General features: G+C 50.3%; 1 long non-coding RNA gene across 1 annotated transcript; it reads left to right on the forward strand.

Annotated features, from left to right (window-relative positions):
• Nucleotides 1-231: 231 nt before the first annotated feature.
• Nucleotides 232-3244, forward strand: LOC125522621 (uncharacterized). The gene is made up of 4 exons (XR_007289858.2): nt 232-1005; nt 1098-1232; nt 2233-2394; nt 3061-3244. It is a non-coding gene; the product is annotated as an uncharacterized LOC125522621 (long non-coding RNA).
• Nucleotides 3245-7447: the final 4203 nt, after the last annotated feature.

Consider the following 7447-nt stretch of genomic DNA (forward strand, 5'->3'; position numbering starts at 1 on the left):
TGAAAATATGTGTTGTGTTGTTACTAACGAGCTTAACGAGCTGAAATCAATAATTGACTCTATTCATTAAGAAGCGAGCTTAACAAGCTGAAATCAATGATTGACTCTATTCATTAAGAAGCGAGCTACGAGCTTAACGAGCCGAACTATCAAGCGCTCATTAAGCTCGCGAGTTACGAGCTTTTGGTCCAGCCCTACCCTCGACCCCCAAATCCACACACGTCGCCACCCCCACTCACCCACTCCCCCCTCCCCCAGATCCATCCTCCTCTCCCGCAACCCCAAACCCGGCCCCGCCGCCGATCTCCACTCCCACAAACCCAGCCCCAGCCCCGCCGGCGACCTCCTCCCCCACTCCTCGACTGCCCTGGCGACATCTTGTACTTCATACCCGCCGGCGACCTCCGCCTTCCACCCCACCCTCTCCTTCTCTCCACGCCGAAACCCTAGATCGCCGCCATGGCCACCTCTCTCCAGCATCCCCTCTCTCTCTCCCGTCGGCGACCACAACCATGGCCTCCACCTCCCCTTCCCTCCCTGGCTGGAGATCCACTCAATTCCTCTCCCTCCCCCGATTCCTCCCCAATCCCGCCGCTGGCCGACTACCACCCCCACCGGCGACCTCCCTCCCTCCCTCCTGAGATGTACGGATGTGGCGAGGCAGATTGCCGGATCCCCGCCGCGCCGGACCTGTGAGATCCAGCTCCTTGCCGATCCCATGGCCTCCACGGCGGCGTGAGTCCTCCTCCTCGTTCGCGTTGTCACCTCCTCCCTCGCGGGGCGCACGGACGCCCTTCGGTCACTGGGCGTCGGCGACGAGGCGTGGGCCGGGGCCACCGCGCAGGGGGACGACGCCGTGGACCTCAACCCCACCAGCTTGGACGCCTTCTTCACGGCCTCGCGGGAGCAGTTCACCGTCGTCGAGTTCTTCGCCCACTGGTTAGTCGCTCTCCGGCTTGATTCGCCCACCGGGACCATTTGACGGAAGCGTCCAAGTCGAGCCAGGTCAACAAGTTTTGAATCTGAACACTCCTAGTTCATTAGCACACTGAATGTTGTTGTTGGCCTGAGACTGAAGACCAATTTGGCAAAGGCAGGGGAACGAGCCTAACTGGTTGGTGTCTCCACATGTCGGCTGGTGCCCGTGGTGGATGCAGACAAATGGAAGGACTCGTATGCAACCCAGCATGCTGGGTATCTTCTAATACGTTTCATGATCATTCAGAGTTCAGGTCTGGTGCACATGCTCAAAATCCTAAACCCTCTAGTTGTAAACCTCACATAAATTTTCACCTAAGCTGATCGTCTACTAGAGTAATGCTCAATACCTTGCTAGATATCATACTGCTATGTGATATTGTATATGTGCATTGTTAAAAATTGGCTTTAATTCAATACTTTGCTATTGGTCAATATATACATGTTTACGTACAGTACTGAAATATGCTTATTTTTTTGACTTGACAGCTGTGTACAATATCTATACAATGTTATCAGAGAAATGTCTAAAGTACTATGCATACTTAACATGCTAAAAATGCCCGCGCTAATAGCTCTGTGATCCATGGCACTTGGCCGCCTGCCTGCCCGCGCTAATAGCTTTGTGATCCATGGCAGCAAATGCGTGGCTATTTTGTATGTCTGATTTTGTGGTTACAGGCTTGCGGAGCCTGTCATTGTTCTTAGTATGCTGTTGTGATTCTTGAGCGGTGTCAATGGTCGTGTACAGGTGTCGTTTGTAGTATAAAAAGGGCCACAATCAGGAGTAGGATTTGGATTACTGCTGTGAAGATCATGAATTTCTATCTCATTTTACTGCTCTATGCCTCATTTGTCCAAATCTAGGATGACTAGATCTAGATATGGAATGTGTTTGGTTGTCATTTTGCAACTATCTGGTCTGTACTTGCTATGCATCTATGCCCAAGTGACACCCGTTTGTGAAAACTGGTTGTTATGAATAGGTAGTGGTATCATTTTGGTTGTTTGGATATGCTAGAGGGTCTTGTGTAAATTTGTTAGCATATGCTTCAGTCAGCCTGTTCATGCAGTCGATTAGTCAAAGATTACTGGAGTACTTATTATAGACATGAAAAAGAAAGTCTTACAAATGCTAATTGATTGGGTATTTCAGTTTGACTATATCTCCAGCACTGACAAATACCATTGCTTCTTCAAATATATATTGGAGTTGCTTTTTCAACACTGATAAATATCATTGCTTGTTTCTAGAGGTTCTTGTTCTTCCTCGACCTCCATGGGGCGCGCGAGCCGGCAGCCGGCCATCTCCAGTGAGCCCGACCACGGCGACTGATGCCGAAGGCCGCGGGTGATGCCAAGCTACTGATCCAGTCCCTCACCAAGGCCTACGCCACCACACTGATGAACCTCAAGGCAATTTTCGTTTTCTTTCCCTAGCAGTATGTTTTTCGTCTGCCACTCGTGACTGCCGGGTTAATGATGTACTTCTCGTGCCCCACCAAGTACAACAGCATCAGGTTAATTTGTAGAAGTGAGGTTACTCGATTTTTTTCTATGCCATGGTACAATTATGATTCGAATTGTAGCCAGTTAACACGAGCTTGTTTGGCCCAATATTAGAAATGTTTTTATAATATTTTACCATCCCTTACTAATCACCCATTTAATGGTTTAACATAGTGCATACATATACTGTAAAATGCTTACATTTTCAGTCTTGAACTTTGGCTAAGATTAACATATTAGTATTAGCAACAAAGTGGTCTTTGGGAATAGTATAAAATATCGGACATGCTTTCATTAGGTTCATTATGGTACCAGCCTACACTATTTGCCAAATTGATTTGCTTGCCTGCTGCCATGAATTCTTGACCGGTTCAGGTCTCTGTTGGCTGTTTTCAACTATGTGCCATGTTCTTATTTACACTCCATGATGGCAACACAACCAACTTATACCATCACAATATATTTCTATTTTTCTCTCAAGATTTAATTGATGTTGTTTCAACTTTGAATTGCTTCTGTATATGGCCTATATTGCAATTGAGATTTAAAATTGTGGTTGTTCCTCTTTTACAGAAGCTCAAGTGTGAAGTGTGAAGCCGTGAAGCCGTCAAGTTCTACTCAGTGAAGAGTAGCATATTGTAGCATATATGTGTTGTAAAGATTGTAAAAGATTTATTTAATGGTATATTTGATGAATTTTATGTGTTCTTTTTGATTATGTATGTGATCTGAAAACTTGAAATTTGTACATTTCTGACATGTGGGACCAATTCGAGAGATGATCATGACAAGTGGGACCCATCTGACTAGTGGGACCAGCTTGAATATATAATGGCTGAAAATAGAAAATCAATAAATAATAAAAGGCCCCGGGCCAACAATAAAAAGGCTGCAGTGCTGGGCTTGGCCCATGAAGTTGACCAAAAATTGACAGAATTTTTTTTAAAAGGCTGAATTGTTGGGCTCGACCCATCTAAAGGAGCGAAATGGACCAGGCTGATTCTTATCAACGACCTTTTCATTTGATCGCAATTTTGTCACGTCGGATATGATGTGGCCTAAGCAGAGAGCTAGCGAGCAAAACAGAAGGTCATAGAATCAACGACCTTCTGTTTTGGTCGTAAACGTCTACGACCTTCTCTTGAGAAGGTCGTTAATTTCAGTTTACGACCGCCAGCTTTTGACCTTCTGTTTTTGGTCACAAAAAGGTCGCAAATGAAAAACTATGACCTTTCAGTGGCCAATAGTGAGGGTTATAAGTTGACATATTTCTTGTAGTGCCTTACGTTTCGCTATATCGGCTAAGGTAGCACTGGGAGAACTACCGCGATTGTGTCCCGGTTCAGCTGGGCTAAGCACCTCAGTAGAGAAAGCTAAAACTGATTGTCATGATAAGGCGAGAGCTGGTCGTTGTTCGAGAGGTCTCGAGTCCCTAAAGACTTATGCCGCTTAGAGAGAGGAGTCGGCTTTGTCCGGCTTAAGGCGTGTATAGCGCCCCAAATTCGGCCTTCCGAATACTAGGGGCTTCGCCAAAATTTAAAATTGTAGACTTCTATGGCTAAGTGAGAGTGATAAAGCATTATAGTCCGATTGCCTTGTTCGTTGAGCTGAGCACCTCCCTCGAAGGACCCAACAATGGGAAAAAGAGTGCTCAGATTTATCCCGAACACCCCAGCGCTCGTGGCATGGGGGCAGAAGCCGACGACTGGCTATCTCTCAGATTTCATAAACAGCCGCACATAAGGTAATATTTTAAATTCAAAACAAGCGTGGCATAGCACATATGAACAAGTTTTCATAATACAGGATCACACGAGCGAGCTGATTCAAATATCTCATCCTTCGCACACTCGTCCGCTACAAGACGGACACCCTTTAGGACACCCTCATAATACATTTCGGGGTGGCGATGCTCCTTGCCCTGCAGCGGCCCCTCCTTCACCAGCTTCTCGGCGTCCATCTTGGCCCAATGCACCTTCGCACGGGAAAAAGACCGGCGTGCACCTTCGACGCAGACGGACCGCTTTATGACTTCCAGCTGTGGGCAGGCATCCACAAGCCGCCTCACCAGGCCGAAGTAGCTGTTGTGAAGGGAGTCGCCAGGCCACATCTGGACTATAAGGCCCCTCGTGGCCTGTTCGGCCGCCTTGTGCAGCTCGACCAGTTGCTTCAGCTGGTCGCTCATAGGCATCGGATGTTCAGTCCCAGTATACTGAGACCAGAACAAATTCTCTGTCGAGCTTCCCTCCTCGGCCTGGTAAAATTTCGCGGCATCCGACATGCCGCGGGGCAAATCTGTGAATGCTCCTGGAGAGCTCCGGACTCGGGTAAGTAACAAGTAATTTACTTTCACATGCTTGCTCTGCATATTGAATGCCTTACCCGCCGCTATCTTCCTCATCGCCTCAATCTCCTGGAGGGTCTTTTGGGCTTCGGCCTTGGCATGCTTTGTGCTCTCGAGGGCTGCGGCAAGCTCGGACTCTCGCGTCTTCGAGTCAAGCTCCAAAGCCTCATGCTTCTTCACGAGAGCCTGGAGCTCTTGTTGCACCTCGCCCACCCGTGCCTCTTGTTTTTCCCGCTCGATGCGCTCCTTGGCCGCTTTGTTCTCGGCCTCGGACAACACTTGCTTCAGGGTCGCCACTTCGGTCGTGGCCCCTGGCACATTCATGATGATCCTGTCATTTCTCAACCACATTTTCTTTTTTATATAGATAAGGTATTACTTACCTTTGTTCTCCTCGAGCTGCCTCTTGGCAAGGCCGAGCTCTTTCTCGGACTTCTCGAGGTCATGCTTCAGTGCGGCGACCTCCACAGTCAATGCGGCGACCTCCGCAGTCAGTGCGGCAGAGGTCAGCAGCGAAGCCTGCATATGCATACAGACATACTTCTATTAGACTCCTGCAGATATTATTTGATTCTTTATTCGACTTTTCTTTGTGAACACCAAATAGAGCATCAAGGGCTACTGTCTATGCGGTAATATTTTCCTATATTTTAAATACTTACCTCAAAGCCTGTTAGAAGGCTGGCACAGGCTTCAGTCAGCCCGCTCTTGGCGGACTGACCCTTCTTGATCACCACACTCATAATAGTGCGGTGCTCTTCGTCGATGGAAGCGTCGCGAAGCGCTCCCAGTAGGTTGTCCGGTGCCTCTGGATGGACAGAGGTCACCGGGACGGGCGGCTTGCCCCTCTTGGAAGGGGGCCGCCTGTCGGAGTCCAGAACCACTGGAGGTTCCGGCGCGGCGTTCGGCTGGGGGCCAAACTTGGATCCCTTGGGAGTCTTGCTCCCTTCGCTCCTGGAGTCCGGACGGTCGCCTTGAGGCGCCTCCGGGACTATCTCCCCCCGGCTCGGTGCCCCTTGAGACAATACCTCAGCATTGTCCGTAGGGCAAGGGGAGGAGGCGGTTGGAAGTGTAACACTATTCATGTCCGACGAGTCCAAGGAACTGTCCGACGATGATACATCGATACGGGCTTGGGGCGGACTGCATAATCATATTCGACGTTAGGAGAAGCAGTGCAACAAAAGTAAGCTATGAGTTACTCTGGTATCCGAATACTTATGACTTCGCCAGGGGCTTGGCCCTGAGCAGCCACTCGTCTTCGCCGTCGGCGGCGGTAGTGGAGCAGTCCGGAAGGAGAGTCCTTCCCTTCTTGGACCCATCGGCCTCCCCGGTTGTGGCGGCCTTCCTTTTCTTGTCTCTCCCGGCTGGAGGGGGAGAATCTTCATCTTCCTTCTCCTCGTTTTCACGGGAGGAGTGCGTCTCGGTGTTATCAAACGATGAGTCCGATACCACCTGGCGCCGGGAACTCTTTCGGGTTCCCTTGGCCTTCTTCTTGGTCTTCTCCGGCACCTCATAAGGAGCCCGAGTCCGCATCTCCGTCAGGAGAGCGTCCGCAGGGTCTTCGGGCAGAGGGGCCGGACAGTTAATCTGCTTCGATGTTTTCACCCAGTCCTGTCAAAGGCATGGGAGCTCAGACCCCGCACATGGTTAAGCTATGGGAAATAAACACCCTCCCAGATGTACAGAACTTATCGGATTCACAGGGCGCTTCGCGCTTAGCCCGCGGTCCTCGGTAAGAGAAGGAGGGACCTCGGCGCCCTTGAACAGCACCCTCCAGACATCCTTATGCGTCGTGTCGAAGAGCTCGCTTAGAGTCTGGTGCTGGGCCGGGTCGAACTCCCATAAGTTGAAATCCCGTTATTGACACGGGAGGATCCGGCGGAAGAGCATGACCTGGACTATGTTGACAAGCTTAAGTTTCTTGCTTGTCATGTTCCGGATACACTTCTGGAGTCTGTCTAGCTCCACCGATGAACCCCAGGACAGGCCCTTCTCCTTCCAGGAAGTGAGCCGCGTGGGGATTCCGGATCAAAACTTGGGGGCCGCCACCTAATTGGTGTCGCGTGGCTCGGTGATGTAGAACCACCCCGATTTACACCCCTTTATGGTCTCCATGAAGGAGCCCTCGAGTCATATAACGTTGGGCATTTTGCCCACCATGGCTCCGCCGCATTCCGCTTGTTGGCCGCCAAACACCTTCGGCTTGATATTGAAGGTCTTGAGCCACAGGCCGAAGTGGGGCCGGATGCGGAGAAAAGCCTCACACACGACGATGAACGCCGAGATGCTGAGGATGAAATTCGGGGCCAGATCATGAAAGTCCAGCCCATAATAGAACATAAGGCCGCAGACGAATGGATGGAGGGGAAACCCCAGTCCGTAGACGAAGTGGGGGAGGAAAACCACCCTTTCGTGAGGTTCCGGGGTAGGGACGATCTGCCCCGCGGCTGGCAGCCGGTGCGCGATATCCGCGGCTAAGTATCTGGCCTCATGTAGTTTTTTAATGTGTCCCTCCGTGATGGAGGAGACCATCCACTTGCCTCCCGCTCCGGACATGTTTTGAGGAGAGTTGAGGAGAAGGATGTGGACGTGGGCGCTGGAGCTCGAGTGCGT

This window comes from Triticum urartu, chromosome 1A, assembly GCF_056163025.1.
Source record: "Triticum urartu cultivar PI428250 chromosome 1A, HENAU_Tu73, whole genome shotgun sequence".
In the NCBI taxonomy this organism is placed as follows: domain Eukaryota; kingdom Viridiplantae; phylum Streptophyta; class Magnoliopsida; order Poales; family Poaceae; genus Triticum; species Triticum urartu.